This window comes from Pelodiscus sinensis, chromosome 4 (genome assembly GCF_052426305.1).
Source record: "Pelodiscus sinensis isolate ZL-2025 chromosome 4, ASM5242630v1, whole genome shotgun sequence".
Taxonomy (NCBI): Eukaryota; Metazoa; Chordata; order Testudines; family Trionychidae; genus Pelodiscus; species Pelodiscus sinensis.
In genome coordinates, this window is record NC_143055.1 from 109,048,559 (window position 1) to 109,067,048 (window position 18,490).

At 48.3% G+C, this 18,490-nt stretch overlaps 1 long non-coding RNA gene across 1 annotated transcript in view; it reads right to left on the reverse strand.

Annotated features, from left to right (window-relative positions):
* Positions 1–13,131, reverse strand: part of LOC106731715 (uncharacterized) — a 212,975-nt gene extending 199,844 nt beyond the window's left edge. The window contains exon 1 of the long non-coding RNA XR_016349485.1: positions 12,732–13,131. This is a non-coding gene — a long non-coding RNA (uncharacterized LOC106731715). The remainder of the gene's footprint in view (positions 1–12,731) is intronic.
* Positions 13,132–18,490: the final 5,359 nt, after the last annotated feature.

An 18,490-nucleotide genomic window follows, 5' to 3' on the forward strand; every position in this document is an offset into this window, starting at 1 on the left:
ATCCCTTCCATAGTCCATGGGGGATTCATCATCTACAGTTGACAGGTGTAACTAGACTTAGCAGAAGAAAAAAAAATTCTTCTGCAGTGTATGGTTGGTATATTTAGTTTGTCTCCTTTCACATTAGTACAGAACTAGGGTTGTGTATAAAATGCAATTATAATATGGTACTCTGAAACGGGGAGTAGCAACAGACTTTTTTATCCCTTAGTCAACTGAGACTTGCCTGGATCTTCTCAGAGAATACACATTTCTCATTGTGCAACAAAATTGAATCTATAATTCTTTCTAGATTGAGGACTTGGACTCCACTCTATTTATATAGGACACTGTACAGCTCCCTGGGTTTCTCATGATTTCAGGGAAGGGTGGGAACCTACAGCTGTGTGTGGCAATCCATCAAGTGGCCTCACTTGGTTTCCCATAAGTGAGAGTTCACCAATTCACATCTTAAATTATTTATTGTGGCATTATCTTAGGATAATGAGAGTATATATATGGAATGGAGTTGTAAAGGATGGGAATGCGTGGGAGCTGGAAGTAAAAGAGTAGTGGGAGACACCTCCCATCTGCAGAGACAGTAGGTTACAAAAAAACATGGAACATCTAGTCTATTTAAAAAATTCCATTGCACGCTTAAGTTACTTGCAAACCCATCAGATGCAACTACGGATGTAAAATCCCATTTAAAATGTTAACCACTTAAACAATATGTTTATCCAGTTAACTGGCCCGCTGTAGCACGAAAGGCCCAGACAGGCTGGAGTGCCTCCCACCAGAGTCACAGCATGGTGGACCCATCCAAGCTGGAGCAGCACGCTGCTGGTGAAGGCTGCTTAGGCCAGGCCACGCACGTCAGTAAGGAAATGCTTACTGGGAAACCCTTTACATCCCGAGGTGAAAGGAAAACAACTAAATGGCTGATAACATGACTAAGATGTATGGTAGATACAATAAGTTAATCTATGGACATATAAAAATACAAATTCCAGTTTCTACCTTCAGACGTGATTTTATTTGTTTTGCTTGGGATTTTCAAAAGAAGCCTAAAAGGGGTCAGGCACACAATCTCCACTGATTTTGTCAATGGGATTTGGGCTTAACTTCCTTAGGCTTGGTCACAAGTAAGGGTAACTATGCTGTTCACTCCTTCTGCTCCTAAAGAATAACATGTAAGTGTCAGGCCTAGCTCCCTGCACCTCATGCTGGGTGGAACCATCTGGACTAGCCACACCGATTCTGGATCACTTGGCTGCAGCCTTCTGTTTCCTAACTGTGGAAAACACAAAACTCAAAAACAGCTTCTTCAAATCTAAGCATTATTTATTTATCCTCTCCTCTTCCCCTATCATGTACAAAGCACAGATTAAAGGGTAAAATCAACAATGAGCCTACCATAAAATCTCAAGTATAGCGCGCACAGATGTATAATGTGCACCCAGACAGTGGAAAAATCTAGACTCCTATATATAATGCGCACCTATGAAATGAACCTGTAAGTAGCCCCCGGGCTGGGGAACTCCCCCTCTCCTCCGCACAGAAACTTTCCAGCTGCAGCCGGGCGCGGGGGGCTGACGCTCCGCCAGGCTCCCGGACAAGGCAAGGAGTTTGCGGTGCCACCAGGCTGCAGTACCCTGGCTTGCTGCCTGCCCGGTGCTACTTCAGGCTGCGCCTGGGGGTCCCTGCGGCAGGCATGAGCTAGGTGCGGCACAGGGGCAGCTGTCCGGGGGTGCCGGGGGGCAGGTTTTAAACTCAGATGCTGGCTCCCCGGGCTGCGCACGTGTCCCCCAGGCGAGCCTCCAGGAGGGAGCGGTGCATCCCTTGCTCCTGCTCTCCTGCACCGCCAGGCTCCCGGACAAGGTGAGGAGCTGGTGGCACCACCAGCACTGAGTCCAGCCTCACCCACTTCCTGGAGCCGGCACCAGGCTGCAGGAGAGCAGGAGGGAAGGACGCGCCGCTCCCACCTGCAGGCTCGCCCAGGAAAGGTGTGCACAGCCCAGGGAGCCGGCGGCAGTTTAAAACCTGCCCCCCACAGCTGCCCCTGCACTGTGCCGAGCTTGTGCCTGCTGTGGGGGCCCCCAGGCGCAGCCTGAAGGAGCACCAGGAAGGCAGCAAGCCAGGGTGCTGCAGCCTGGCAGTGACGCTGGCTCCTTGCCTTGTCCCGGAGCCTGGCGGAGCCGCGGCCCCCACGCCCAGCTGCAGTGGGAAAGTTTCTGTGCGGAGGAGAGGGAGAGTTCCCAGGTCCTGGGCTACTTACAAGTTCATCGGCTTCTGAGTAAACTGCCAAAATAAAACTTTAAAAAAATAACTGCTATGTATAATGTGCACCCCAAATTTGACCCCCTCCCCCAAAAAAAAAAATCAGGAAAAAAGTGCCCATTATACCCGAGATCTTACAGTATATGCATTGGCCTTACACTTTAATCACTCATTCCTTGCCAGCTTTTATAAGTTCACCTCCACCCAGCTGTACCTCGCTGCTGTTCTAGCCAGAGACAAGTCCTACTTGCAGCATGATTTCTCTGCCTTGGTAACACACCTTTTTCATATGGGTTGGGGCCCAAGAAGTCACTTTTTCTTGGCTATAAACATGGCTGCTGAGCTTGAGTGTTTGGATATCCAGGCCACTGTTTTACTTTTATTTCTAGTTTTGTTAAAACACCTCCTTTCGATGCAACTCCATGGCACCCATCGCTCACTCAAAGGCATACAACAAGTTACTAAAAATACAATACAGATACTTTCTAGTTTACCACAATCTCTTTTGAAAATTCTAGCTTTTATTTGGAATTTTCCAATAGTAGTAATGATAAAAGTTTACCAGACTGCAGAGCTAACAGTACTGAACAGCCTGCAAGAAATATATCTTCGATGCACAGTAAACAGCTTGGCTAGTTCTCTAAAATTTGTGCTGTGAGAATGACAGTCTTGTTGGGTACCTTAGCTCTGAAGCTTGACTTGTGACAACTAAATAGCTGATCAGACCAGCGATCTCTAGCATGGCATGGGAGTGGATGAGATCCAGTTGCTAAAGAAGCCCTCTGACTCTTAACACTTTGCAACTGTTGCCTTTAAAAGAAAGATTTATTTTGCATCATGCTGTTCAAAGCTTAAAGTGATCTATTTTCTTTAAATTTGTGTAAGATATTTAAAAATCCTTTCCTGGGGGAAAGTGTGTGAGATTTACTTGTAAGTTTATTTTATTCCAGCAGCACTTTCAAGTTTCCTGTAATGATTATCCTGAATTTTAGTGCATTTGATATTTTAGTGAGGATCTTTGGAAAAAAGGAAGTCTGCATACTTTTACAGTACCTGTGAAACAGGCTGATACTGCCACCTTGGGGACAAGTCTTTCCACACGGTTCTTTTCCTATCATACACCAACAGGAAGAAGATTTTTAAATTGCTCTACCCTTACAGTCATAAAAATCTTTCAGATGGCTCCCAGTTCAGTGGGCATTAGGATACATACTGTAAAGAAAAGAACAGTTACTTACCTCATAACTGTGATTCTTCGAGATGTGTTGCTCATGTCCATTCCAATTAGGTGTGTACGCACAGCATGCATCTGCTGTCAGAAGTTTTTCCCTCAGCAGTACACTCGGGGCCAGCAGAGGAGCCCTCGGAGTGGCACCGGTATACTGGCCCTTATATACCCCTGCTGGCCCCCTCACCCTCTCAGTTCCTTCTTACCGGCATACTCCGGATAAAGGGCGGTGGGCAGGGATTTGGAATGGACATGAGCAACACATCTCGAAGAATCACAGTTACGAGGTAACTAACCTTTCTTTTTTTCTTTGAGTGATTGCTCATGTGCATTCCAATTAAGTGACTCCAAAGCAGAACTTATGGAGGAGGGCCGGATGTTGAAGCTACAGAGGAGTGGAGGACTGCCCTACGCGGGGCAGCATCTTCCCTAGCTTGATGCATTAGCGCATAGTGATTGGCAAAGGTATGGACAGAGGACCATGTAGCAGCTCTGCAGATATCCAAGATGGGAACCTGCACCATGAAAGCAGTGGAGGCTGCCATAGCTCTCGTGGAGTATGCTCTAAGGGGCGGGGCTGAATCCCCCGCCAGAGCATAGCACTCCTTGATGCAAGTGGTTATCCAGGACGAGATCTGCTGGGAGGACATGAGTTGGCCCCTTGCCAGTTCAGCGATGGCCACAAAGTTGTGGTGACTTCCTGAATGGTTTTGCCCTGTCTAAATAAAAGGCTAATACCCTACGCACATCTAAAGTGTGTAAAGCCTGTTCTTTCCCAGATGCGTGCGGCTTGGGGTAAAAGACGGGCAGGAAAATATCCTGGGAGATGTGGAAAGAAGACACCACCTTGGGCAGGAAAGCTGAATGGGGGCGGAGCCTAACCTGGTCTTTGAAAAACCACTGTGTGGGGGGGGAAGGAGAGGGGAATCCAAGGTAAACACCCTGAGTTCAGATACTCACCTGGCAGATGAGAGTGCAACCAGGAGAGAGACCTTATAAGATAGGTATAGGAGAGAACACGTTGCTAACGGGGGTCCCAAAAATTCAGAAAGGACCACGTTTAGGTCCCACTGAGGGACGGGACGGTGGACCTGTGGGTAGAGCCTGTCCAACCCTTTCAAAAACCTGTTGACCACTGGGTTAGCAAACAGGGTTTTCCTCACTTCCCCTGGGTAGAAGGCCAAGATGGCCACCAAGTGAACCTTGATGGAGGAGGAAGAGAGGTCCTGGAGCTTGAGATCCAACAGGTAATCCAGGATATGGGGGATTGTGGCCCGCCTTGGGTGCACCCCATTCTGGGAAGCGCTGATGCAGAACCACTTCCACTTAGCAAGGTACGTGGTCCTACTGGAGGGCTTCCTGCTACCCAGCAGGAGTTCTTGAACCCGTTCTGAGCACTGAAGCTCCACTACCATCAACCATGGAGCTTCCACACTGTCAAGTGCAGCAAGTGCAGGTCTGTGTGGCGGAGCCTGCCCAAGTCCTGAGATATTAGGTCCGGAAGCAGCGGGAGGGTCATGAGTCTCTCGCATGACAGGTTGAGGAGTGTTGAAAACCAGTGTTGCCTGGGCCATGCCAGGGCGATTAGAATCAGGGATGGCCTGAATTCCTGCACTCTGAGGAGGACCCTGTGATTTAGTGGAAATGCACACAGCAGGCCCCTGTGGCTAGGGGAGGAGGAGAGCATCTCCCAGGGAACCCTGCCCCTGCACCATGAGGGAGCAGAACCGTGGGCACTTCTTGTTCTGTCCTTTGGCGAATAGGTCTAAATGGGGAGACCCCCATGCATGGAAGACAGATTGAGCTACATCCCACCTCAGGGACCATTCGTGTCCTGCAAAGGATCTGCTCAGCCTGTCTGCCAGGACGTTTTGGGAACCCAGGAGGTATGAGGCTACCGGATGGATATCCAGCCCGATGCAGAGGTCCCACAGGCGAATCGCTTCCATGAACAGGCGAGGAGACTGAGACCTGCCCTGCCTGTTTACATACGCCACCGCTGTCGTGCTGTGTGACAGGATGAGGACAGACTTGCCCTGAGGTGGGGAAGGAAAACTGCACATGCCAGTCAGACTGCCCGGAGCTCCCTGATGTTGATATGCAGGGAGATCTCATCCACAGACCACATACCTTGCACGTGTGGGTCTCCTAAGTGGGCTCACCAGCCTGTGTCCAATGTGTCTGTGACCAGGTGGATGGATGGCACTGGTCTGGAGAATGGGACTCCTGCATAGACGTCTGCCTGGTGGGTCCACTAGTCCAGCACAAGGAGGACAGGGGTGGGAACCATCAGCACACTGTCCCATGAGTGAGCGGACGGGTTGTGGACTCGCAACAACCACGTCTGTAACAGGCGCATGCGCAGTCTGGCGTGCTGCACTACATAAAATGCAGGCGGCTGTGAGGCCCAGGAGACGCATGCAGGTCTGGGTGGTGGTCACTGGAAAATTCTGGAGCGCCATGACTGCCGTCTCTATTGTGAGGAACCGAGAGTTCAGTAGAGAGGCTCTCGCTGACAGAGAGTCCAGGGTGGCACCCACAAATTCTATTATTGGGGTAGGAGTTAGGGTTCATTTGTCCAGATTTAGCAGGAGGCCTAAGTTGTCGAAGAGTGGGCAGACTATGGCGATGTAGTCTTTCACCTGAGACTCTGAGTTCCCCCTCAGGAGCTAGTCATCTAGGTAAGGGAACACCTGGACGTCCCTTTTCCTGAGCGTGGTAGCCACCACCACCATGCATTTGGTTAAGACTCGAGGGGCCATGGAAATACCAAAAGGGAGGGCCGTGAATTGGTAGTGGTCTGGGCCCACAGTAAATCAGAGAAACCTGCAGTGGTGAGGAGTGATTGAAATGTGGAAGACAGCATCTTTCAAGTGGAGGGCAGCGTACCAGTCTTCGGGGGCTAACGAGGGAATTATAGACGCCAGAAGCACCATTTTGAATTTTGCTTTGGCGATAAAGGAATTGAAGGTTCTGAGGTCCAGGATGGGACAGAGGCCCCCTTTGGCCTTTGGGACCAGAAAGTAACGGGAATAGAACCCCCTCTCCCGAAACTCGGGGGGAGGGAAGGAACACGCTCTACCGCCCCTATTGTAAGAAGATGTTGGGTCTCCTCTTGAAAGAGAGGCTCATGAGAGGGTCCCTGAAAACGGACAGGGTAGGGTGTTGGGAAGGAGGAGGATGAGTTGAAAGGGATTACATAACCTCTTTCCACCATCTCCAACACCCATCGGTCCGAAATAACAGACCGCTAGGCTTGGATGTAGTGGGATAAAACGGTCCTAGAAGAGTAATGGGGAAACTGGTAAGGTGCCCTTGAAGTTCCCATCAAAAGCCCTGACATGGGCCGAAGGGTTTGTTAGGGAGCCCCTAGTTGTGATCTGGGGCCAGGTGGGGTCATCGCCTGTTGTTCCTGCTATTACCACTCCTGCTCTGGAAGCCATCACTCGGGCAGTGGCATCCACCACGTCGAAAGCAACATAGAGAACTGCCCTGGAAATCGCTCTCCCCCTCCTCATGGAGAGCCCTGAACTCTGCAGGGGAGTCCCTTGGGAGCAGATCCGTAAACTTATCCATCGAGGCCCACGTGTTGAAAGCATACCGAAACAAGAGGACCTGTTGATTGGCAATACGGTACTGGATACCACCAGACACATAAAACAGGACTGTGTAGCACTTTAAAGACTAACAAGATGGTTTAATCACCTATTAAAGCATCTCGTTAGTCTTTAACGTGCTACACAGTCCTGTTTTTTGTTTCAGCTGCATCAGACTAACACGGCTACATTTCTACCACCAGACACATAGACCTTTCTGCCTAACATGTTAGTCTTTTTGGCTTCCCTGTTCCTAGGAGTTGTGGCGGGCTGACCCTGCCTCTCCCTCTGGTTCACAGCTTGTACCACCAGGGAGCCCAGGGGAGGGTGGGAAAAAAGACGCTCGTTGCGTTCTTGAGAGACAAAGTACCTCCTTTCGGCCCACTTATTAGTTGGGGGGATGGATGCGGGGATCTGCCACAAGGCTTTAGAAATTTTGGCCATGTCTTATTGATAGGGAGGGCCACCCGCATGGAGGATATCAACTCTGGGGTCCAAGTCATCGGACACCTTATCCACCTGAACTCCCAAACATTGGGCTAGATGGCGGAGGAGGTCCTGGTGAGCCCTGGCATCCATAGAGGTCATGGATGGACTAGGTCACCTAAAGCCTCATCGGGGAAGAGGACAATGACCCATTCCGGGCTTCTCCTACAGTGGCCCCCATATGTACAAGATTTTGTGAGGTGCCAGCAGACAAGGATGGGGGAGGTTGGATCACCAGAGCCGGGCTCCCCGAAGAAACAGGAGAGGGTTGGCCAGGGGGCAACAACTGGCCAGAGGTTGGAGATCTGACCAAGGGAGTCAGTGAAGGAGGGGCCTGCAGTCTGGGAGAGAGAGAGGCTGACCTGGATGGAACGTCTCCCTGGGCCTGGTGGTATGCCCAGGGTGTCCAGAAAGGCCACTGGCTCGGAGGCTGTGGGGACCACAACTGTTGGAGTACCAGCACCGGGACTGGCTGCGTCCACTGCTGCTGGTATGGACAAGGTGGACTACGGTGCCGGAAGTGGTGCCATAAACAGGAGCAGCGCCACGAGCGGGACTGGGAGCCCCTAGAAGACAAGATGGACTCCACCTCAGAGTCGGACGAGTACTTTGAGGCGGACCAAGGAGGAGCCCACGTGGGCGCGAATAGAGCAGCTGCGTGCTTGGCCACAGATTCCAGCTTTCCACAGTGCCAAGGCGGAGGCAGCGGCACGGACATCCAGCGTGGAGGTAGGTGCCGAGGTGGTCTGTCCCGGTGGTGGTGCCAGTCTATGATGCCACGGTGCATCCGGTGCCGCATCCTGGGGTGGCACCATGGGCAGAGGTGCATCACTGGCCAGTGCCACATGCAGTGCCGGGAGGGGTGGGCGGTGGTCTCTGACCTCTGGAGCCAGGGCCTTGGATGGCCTGGAAGGAGGCTGGTGCCGTACCATCCTGTGTCCCCTGGAGGGGATTGGAGTAGGGGGAGGTGAGGGAGAAGATTCGATCAGCACTCTCGCTGCCTCTAAAGCCTCCGGCGGGGAGGGTTCAGGGAAGTCCTCCAAGGGGCTAGGCTCCCTATGCTGGGAGGAAGGTCCACCCGACCTGGAATGCCTGGGCTCCAGACTCATCGGCACCACATGCCCCGCTGGAAGGCGCATGTCTAGAAGGGGACCATCCCCTGTTGAGCCTCCTCTTTTTCTGAGGTGCCAGAGACTGAGACCAGTACTGGCGTCTCTGCGGTGCTGGTGAGGCATGGTGCACCACGGTATCCCGCACCGACGCCGGTGTGCTTTGGGGCCCCAGTGCCGGCTCTGACCCCGATACTGGCCTGAGAGCCGTTTCCATGAGGAGGATCTTGAGGCGTGATTCTCTCACGCATTTGGTGTGCAGTTTAAACCCCTTACAGATTTTGCAGGCTTCTGCGAGATAAGCCTCTCCCAGACACTTTAAGCACAATGAATGAGGGTCGCCACAGGGCATAGGCTTGTGACACTTTCTGCAGGGCTTGATGCTTTGTGGACCAGGCATGCCCTGCCCCGGGCGCACGGTGCGCCGCAGCGGGGTGCAACAACAAAAACAACAAAAGAGTCTTTAACTTAATTACAGGTACTTAGCTGAAAGCTAACTGAAGAGAATACAAAAGAATAATAGTGACGACAACTATCGCTAACGAGCTGAAGGTTGTTCCAAAACCGCCACGGCGGTAAGAAGGAACTGAGTGGGTGAGGGTGCCAGCAGGGGTATATATGGGCCAGTATACCAGGACCAGTCCAGGGGGCTCCCCTGCTGGCCCTAAGGGTACTGCTGAGGGAAAAATTTCTGATGGCACATGCACATTGTGCACACACACCTAATTGGAATGCACATGAGCAATCACTGGAAGAATGCCTTTTTACAGGGAGAAGTATGGTTACATTTTATAATTTGGCAGTGTTTCTTTTACTTCAACAATGTTGTTTAGTATTGCCAGCAAAAGGACCACAAACTGATGGATATCCTACACTGATAGGGTGCCTACATCCTGAATTAGCATACAAACTCGTCCTATTCCACCAGCTTAGCTTTTTTTAGGCCATGTCCACACTACATAGCTGTTGACAAAACAGTTTTCACTGCCAAGTTCCTCTTACTGATTTAACTCTCCTGCTATGCCAACATAATAAAACCACCTGGAGAAGAGTCGTTTATCTGTGACACAGTGTTTGTGTAGACACTGCATTGCTTATATCACCCTATTTGGCCTACGGAAGCTTTTCCACTATGACAATCGTGCCTGCCTTGGGCCCCATTTTGAACATCTCTGCCCTGGAGCCAGGTTCACAATGTGTGCCCCTTCCCCTTTTAAAGCCCTGGGAATTTTTTTAAATGCCCCTTCCCGTTTGCTGCATGTAGACAGCTCACATCACACCTTATCATGGTGACTCCCTGCAGGAAATACATTTCTTCCTGGAGTACTCTGGAGGTGGTGGATCTGTGAGTAGAGGAGGCTGTGCTATAGCAGCTCTGCTCCACTCCACCCACAGTATCAGAGGGGTAAGCCGTGTTAGTCTGGATCTGCAAAAGCGACAAGGAGTCCTGTGGCACCTTATAGACTAACAGGTGTATTGGAGCATAAGCTTTCGTGGGCAAAGACCCACTTTATCAGATGCATGCATCTGACGAAGTCGGTCTTTGCCCACGAAAGCTTTTGCTCCAATACACCTGTTAATATCAAAGTAACTATGGGTGGAGCGACAAGGATTCCTGTGGCACCTTATAGACTATGTGGCAGATTGCTTGTGGGATGGAGCTCAAGGGGCCCCAAGGGGGACATGTAGCAGTGCTGTGTCAAGAAAGGAGTTGCAGCAGGCACACCAGAAAGAAAGGGAGGTCAGTGTGGTGCATCGTCAGAGACCTTCTACAAGAAGCTGCATGCCATCTCCACACCAAGAGCACCAGAAGGATATATGGGGGGGGGGGGCGCGCTGAGGCCATAGGGTGAACCTTAAGGCTGAAATGATGGATAAGGAAGTAGAGTTCTAGGAGAATGAGGAAGGGGTGATAGGGTAGTGCAGTGATATAGCTGGGGTCTGTTTTTAACTCCGGAGAGATCTAGCCCATCCCAGCACTGGCATACCGGATGCAAGAGAGGGGAGCTCTAGTAAGTATTCGTTATGCTTTGATACTGCAGGGAGAAATGAGGTAGACATTTCCTCCCCACCCCTCAGGAGGGAACAGGGATAGAAATAACCAACAGTAGCAATGTATACATCTGCTTCTCATTCCTCTGCAGGAGCCTTGCAGGAAAAAAAAAATTCACTGATGCACACCAGCATGTCCCAGGAATCTGCTATAGAACTCTCTAGGAAACTTTCATGGAGATATTCTGTGAAGATTCCTTCAGAGGGTTGCCTTGTTCCGTCCCCTGTAGAAGGAAATGTCACTACTCCTATCAGCAAATACATCTGCAGGCAACAAAGCAGCACACAGGTGAGCAGTATATGTACCAGGTCTGCAGCTGCATGCATGTAGGAGCTGCAGGTACCATCAGAAGCAAGATGTCAGCTTCTATCACTCCTGCCTATGGAAAACTGTACTAGTATTCAGAGTAGTGTCCCTAGGCACTTGTAATAATCCCCCTCTGAAACTCCTCTACTCTTTCTAGATCTTACCCCCACCCTCCTGTGCCCAACTCACCATGGTCAGGACTCTTCCCTTGATGTGTGCTTGCCAAGGGGAAGTGATAGCTGCAGCTTTTATGAATCAAGGCTGTGAGTGCAGTCACAATAGTGCCTCTGCCTACCATTTCTTTAGTTTCTGTACACATGGCCTTGAGAGTCCCCTGATGCATACTGGCTTAGCAGCTTCATCTGATGAGGAGTAAGGAAGTTCAAGGAGGTACCACAATCATTTGATTCTGTCGATAGTGAGCAGAGAGCTTGGAGAGAGACTACTAATGGGGGGGGGGGGGGGAAACCCTGAGAACGGATAGCCAGGAACAGATAGTCTGTGACTAGTTGTATCAAACAGAGGACGTGCTTTTGTCCCTCACTGCACTGAGAGAAGAACAAATCTGTGTTTGCCTTCCCCTGCAGCCCACTCCATGCCCTCCCCAAACACATCTCACATGTTCCTGGCTCAGAACAGTATCCTATGCACTCCACCTCAATGGCATGCATTACAATGACAGCTGGAAATACATCCAGCTGTGAAATCCTCATTAAGAAGTGTTCTTCACTGTCCCCTGCAAGTAACAAACAGATGTATAGTTGTCAAATAGGAAATTAGGGAAAGAATGAAATGTTATTGGCCTTCCACACACAATGGTTGCCACTGTGTATGATTTTCAACAGCAATCAGAGTATTTGCAGAGTACACTTACACGGTAATCATTAAAAGCATCATAGTACAGCACAAGAAAGCAATGCCTGGCTCAATGCATTATAGAAAGACGTGTTCCTGTTAAAATGCTCCTTCAAGTACTCCCTGATTCAAATAGCCCTCTATTTTAACAGCCTGGCATCTGGCTGCTCAAACAGAGCCATCAGCCAATCCACCTCAAGGTTCCATCTCTGCATGAACTTTTCTCCCTTACTTCCACAAACATTAAGCAGAGCAGCAGGCTGCTATGACCAAGGGGATATTTTCCTCCTTGAAATCTCGCATGCCAAACAGGGAGCACTGCAACCCTTTAATCTGCCGAAAGCACATTCAACAGTCATTTCGTGCCTGCCGAAGTGCTACTTGTTGCTGTCAAGGTTTCCAGCATAAGGCTTGTGAGCCATGAGAGCAGGGCATAGGCTGCATCTCCCAGGATCACAATTAGAATTTCCACACCCCCAATTACCATATTCATGTTGGAAAGGAAGTCCTTGCTTGCAGCTTTCAGTATAGGCCAGTGTTCCTGAAAATGTGTGTTTCACGCACATTCCCTGACCTCCAGTGAAACAACCCTGGTGATTCATCAGTGGTCGTAATACCATAGAAAAGTAGCCCTTTCTGTTGATGAAATGGTTTAGGGTCAAAATGGGATCTGTGCCCCATCTATTGCCCCACCACAGTTAAGAAATCCTATTGCCATAAAGCCATTCATTACAGGCAGTCCCCGACTTACGTGGATCCGACTTACATCGGATCCCTAGATACGAACGGGGTGAGGCAACTCCCGCACATGCGCAGCAGCATTCCCGGGGCTCGCTCACCTGGGTCCTAGGATCCTCCTCCTCCTCGGGCCGGCTCCGACTGGGGTCCCGCACTGCTGCCGGGCAGAGGAAAAGTGCCTCCCCATGCCCGCTGCCCCCCCACCCCCCTGCCAGCAACAGGCTGCCCCCTCCCCTGAGCAACAGGCTGCCGAACAGCAGACAAAAGCAGCCTCTCTGCCCCTCCTCCCCTCTATACATGCCGGGCTCCCGGAGCGCAGCAGCGTCCCCGGGGCTCGCTCACCTGGGTCCTAGAATCCACCACCTCCTCCTCTTCGGCCGGCTCCAACTGGCCTCTGCCTGCAGCAGCTGGCCACAGGGACAGGGATCCCGCAGAGCTGCCGGGCAGAGGAAAAGTGCCTCCCACGCCCGCTGCCCCCCACCCCCCCGCGGCCTCGCATCCTGCACGCCTCCCCCCTCCCCCCCTGCCAGCAACAGGCTGCCCCCTCCCCTGAGCAACAGGCTGCCGAACAGCAGACAAAAGCAGCCTCTCCGCCCCTCCTCCCCCTATACATGCTGGGCTCCCTGGGCAAACAAAGACTCCACCAAAACAAACAAAGTGCTGGCCTCATTGTGTTAGCAAAAAAAGGACCCTCCTCCTAGAACCCTGGGTGGTGTGTGGAAATAAAGCTATTAGCTCAAAGCATGGTGCAGAGCTGTTTGGTATTTGATGAGTTACTCCTTTAGTCCTGAGTTTGTCACAGGGACAGAAATAGATGTGAAATCTTCTGAACAGGGGAACAGACAGCAAAACAAACATTAGAGGGGAGTTAACCTTTCCCTATGCTATCCAAAACTAAAAAAAATGTTTGGCTAGAGTTTCCCATACAATATGTACCAGTTCCGACTTACATACAAATTCAACTTAAGAACAAACCTACAGTCCCTATCTTGTACGTAACCCGGGGACTGCCTGTATTTCCCTCACATTGCCCAGAGTAACAGTCCTTCAGAACAGGAGACAATTAATAGCACACTTGCATCACTGCAACCCCACTGCTGAAATTTCCTTCTCCAAACTGATTCACGACAGATCAATAGCAGTCTGGAGTTCTGGAACCCACAAGGAGAGACGCAATTCTTGATTTAGTCCTCAGTGGAGCACAGGATCTGGGCCAAGAGGTAAATATAACTGGACAGGAACCATAATGTAAAATCCCTGTGGTTGGAAAAACAACTCAACAGCCCAACACTGTAGCATTTAATTTCAGAAAAGGAAACTACACAAAAATAAGGAGGTTAGTTGAACAGAAATTAAAAGGCACAGCAACAAAAGTAAAATCCCTGCAAACTGCATGGAAACTTTTCAAAGGCACCATAATAGAGGCCCAACTTAATTGTATATTCCAAATTAAAAAACCACAGTAAGAAAATCAAAAAAAGTGCCACCTTGGCTTAACAACCAAGTAAAAGAAGCAGTGAGATATAAAAAGGCATCATTTAAAAAGAGGAAGTTAAATCCTATTGAGGAAAATAGAAAGGAACATAAACTCTGTCAAATTAAGTGTAAAAATATAATAAGAAAAGCCAAAAAGGAGTTTGAAAAACAGCTAGTCAAAAAATCTCAAAAAACATTAGCAAAATGTTTTTAAGTACATCAGAAATTGGACGCCTGCTAAACAACCAGTGGGGCCCTCTGGATGATCAAGATACCAAAGGAGCACTCAAAGACTATAAGGTAATTGCGGAGAAACAAAAGTAATTATTTGCTTCAGTCTTCATGGCTGAGGCTGTTAGGGAGATTCCCAAACTTGAGCTATTCTTTTTAGGCAACAAATCTCAGAAATTGTTCCAGATTGAGGTGTCATTATTAGCAGAAGCTTTAGAACAAATTGATTAACTTAATAACAAGTAACAAGTCACCAGGACCAGATAGTATTCCCCCAAGAGTTCTGAAAAAACTCAAATGTGAAATTGTGGAACGATCAACAGTGGTTTGTAAATCAGCTTCTGTTCCTTATGACTGGAAGATAGCTAATGTGATGCCAATATTTTAAAAGGGCTCTAGAGATTATCCTGGCAATTAGAGACCAGTAAGTCTAACGTCAGCACCAAGCAAAAGAGCTGAACCTATAGTGAAGAACAAAATTGTCAGACACATAGATGAGCATAATTTGTTGGAGAAAAGTCAACATGGCTTCTGTAAAAGGGAAATCATGCCTTACTAATCTACTAGAGTTCTCTGAGGATGTCAACAAGCATGTGGACAAGGGGGATCCAGTGGATATAGCGTACTTATATTTCCAGAAAGCCTTTGACAAGGTACCTCACCAAAGACTCTTAAGTATAGTTAGTTGTGATGGAATAAGAGGGAAGGTCCTCTTGTGTACTGATAACTGATTTAAACAATAGGAACAAAGGGTAGAAATAAATGCTAAGTTCTCAGAATGGAGAGAGGTAACTAGTGATGTCTCCCAGGGGTCTGTACTAGAACCAACCCTATTCAACCTATTTATAAGTGATCTGGAGAAAGGGGTAAATAACGAGGTGGCAAAATTTGGAGATGGTACCAAACTGCTCAATACAGTTAAGACCAAAGCAGACTGTGAAGAGCTTCACATACATCTCACCAAACTAAGTGACTGAGCAACAAAATGGCAAATGAAATTTAATGTTGATAAATATAAAGTAATGCACATTGGAAAAAATAATTCCAACTATAGATACAATATGATGGGGACTAATTTGGCTATAACTTCCCAAGAGAGAGATCTAGGAGTCATTGTGGATAGTTCTTTGAAAACATCCCCTCAGTGTGCAGCAGCAGTCAAAAAAGCAAACAGAATGTTAGGAATCATTAAAAAAAAGGGATCGAGAATAAGAGAGAGCATCTTATTGCTTCTATATAAGACCATGGTCCACCCATATCTTGAATACAGGCAGTCCCCGGGTTACATGGATCCGACTTACATCAGATCCCTACTTACAAACGAGTTGAGGCAACCCCGCACTAGCTGCTTCCCCCCAGCAGACCAAGGAGACGCGAAGCTAGCGCCCTCCTCCCCAGCAGATGAGGGAGACACAGAGCGGCTTTTCTCAGCAGACACCTCAGCTTGAGAATAAAGGACTGAGGGAAGTGAGATGTGGGAGAATAAAATTGAGCTCTGGAGAAATGTTTGGCTAGAGTTTCCCCTACAATATGTACCAGTTCCGACTTACATACAAATTCAACTTAAGAACAAACCTACAGTCCCTATCTTGTATGTAACCCGGGGACTGCCTGTACTGCGTACAGATGTGGTGGCTTCATCTCAAAAAAGATACATTGGCATTGAAAAAGGTTCTGAAAAGGGTAACAAATGATTAGGAGCTTGGAACGGGTCTCATAGGAAGCGAGATTGGAACTTCACAGCTTAGAAAAGAGAAGACTAAGGGGGAATATGATAGAGGTCTACAGATCATGACTGGTGTGAAAAAGTGAATAAGGAAAAAAAAATGCACTTGTTCCCATAAAAACTAGAGGTCACCAAATGAAATTAATAGGCAGCCGGTTTAAAACAAACAAAAGAAACTTTTCTTCACACGGTGCACGGTCAGCCTGTGGAACTCCTTGCCAGAGGAGGTTGTGAAGACCAGGACTTTATCTTCAATAAAGAACTAGATAAATTCATTGAGGTTAGGTCCATCAATGGCTATTAGCCAGGATGGGTAGGAATGGTGTCCCTAGCCTCTCCCAGAGGCTGGGAATGGGTGATGGGAGAGGGATTGCTTGATGATTCCCTGTTCTGTTCATTCCCTCTGGAGCCTCTGGCATTGGCTACTGTTGGCAGACAGGCTACTGGGCTAGATGGACCTCTGGTCTGACCCAGTATGGATGTTCTTATGTTAATTCGTGTCAACAGTCCAATATGAATGCCAGCAGCAACCTTGAATTGTTTCTTTCCAGAACACACAGCAGGACTGATCCCCAGGTGTCTTCAGATTCACAGCTCATGAAGTGCTGCGGGATAAATTGCATTGTGCCATAATGCTCATCAAAAGAGCGAGAGCAATGCAAGATCCATGCTTTTATAGAGGGAGACTGAGGATGCACAGTTCACAAGCATAGTTGAAAAGTGGTCAGAAAGATAATAGGAAGCCCCTGAAATGATGCGACAAATAAAACTGCATCTTTGGATGCTGAGAGAAGGGAGAAAGGACACACAAGTCTGTTATACCCATCCTGGAGGTAATGAGCTGCACCTGCCCCAACGAGTCAGCTGAATGTCCCACCATTATACAGGGTACTAACACCTGCTAATTGGACCAGCAAGCAAAATAGCCTTGAAATTTGTATGATATTGGCTCAGATGGCCACTACTATATGAGCTGCAGCCAACAAATACAAAGGATGTTAGGTACAGAAGTGGTCTGAGTGTGCAGATCAGATATCCATTATTACAGTTAGACTGGGGCTGAGGCAAAATGAAGGCTAGAGGTTGATTTTTAATTCTGTAGTCTCATGATCTGAGCTTAGTGGAGACTAAACAACTGTTTCACTTCTAGCTATGGCCCCTCAACAGCAAGGATGGAGCATATTGGCAGGGCAAAGAGGCTTGGTCTCATATTTCCCATACTGTGACTACTCTGTCTAAATGGGAGGTTTTAAGTTCAGCTCCTCAGACACATTTTGGGAATTTAAGTCCCATTGATTTTAGTGAGTGAGGTGGCTAAATATCTTAAAAGGAGATGGGCCTTAGTCTTGAGGGCTGTGAAACCATCTCAGCTTATTTTTATAGATTAATTTAGATTTATTTTAAATCGTGCTGTCAAGTATTGGTAGGTTCTGCAAAATGGAAGTTCGTCTATAGAGGTTAGAGAGTTTGTGTGCTTGTCTGTCTGTGAGTCTATCAGTCCCAGTCCATGTGTTCACGAACTCCTCCTCAGCACGCTGCCATTGTCACCCCCAGACCTCCTGTCCCTCTGCCCTAGATGCCCCACATCCTCAGGCCCAAGTCCTCATTCCTGAAAACCTTGCCCCCTACATGGAGAGACCCAAGCTTCATTGAGTACACCGGCTAATAAAAATATATTTGTTTTGTGTACACACATTTTATTACGCACCGTTTAAAAATTTAACCAAGTGAAATTCTCTCCAAAGCCCTCCTCGCTGCTCCCCAAACAATTTTTACTAAAGCTTGGACCAGAACTAAGATAATGTTTATGAAAGTCATTTTCAAATCAGAACTCAGAACTGCAGGTGACTAAAAGGAAGGTAATAGCTGATGCTGATTATTGGACAGTCTTAGCTATAAATGAGGATCTCTGTAATAGATTAACCAGAGCAAAATGTACGTATCAGTCTCCGTGTGGTACACTGCCATTGTCAGTTTCAAAGTTCACGGTGAAAAACAGCACCCGGACAGTCTCAATGAAGTCTTGGGAGAGGAAGACTTAAGGGAAAAGGAGGTAAGTGACACACTGAAATGATCAAGTTATGAATTTAAGAACTTGTGAATGGAGGGAGGGGAAAAAAAAAATCGGCCATAAAAGGCAATACTTAATACAGTACAGAAATGTGACTATACAGCTATCTTGTGTGATTTTCCTCTCCTGTTCTTTGTCCCTGGGCTTGATTTTCAAGCTTGACTACATATAGTTCCCTTTGACATCGGTGGGTGCTGGGAATGCTTGGTACTTCTGAAAAACAATCAGCCCATGGTCTCAAACAGTCCCAGCGAATAGGCACAGCAGTTGGTGTTTTTTTTTTTTTTTTTTTTTTAAACACTTTCCTAAACAGATTTAGCTACTCTGAAGGGGGGTGGAGGTGGGGTTGGAAGAGA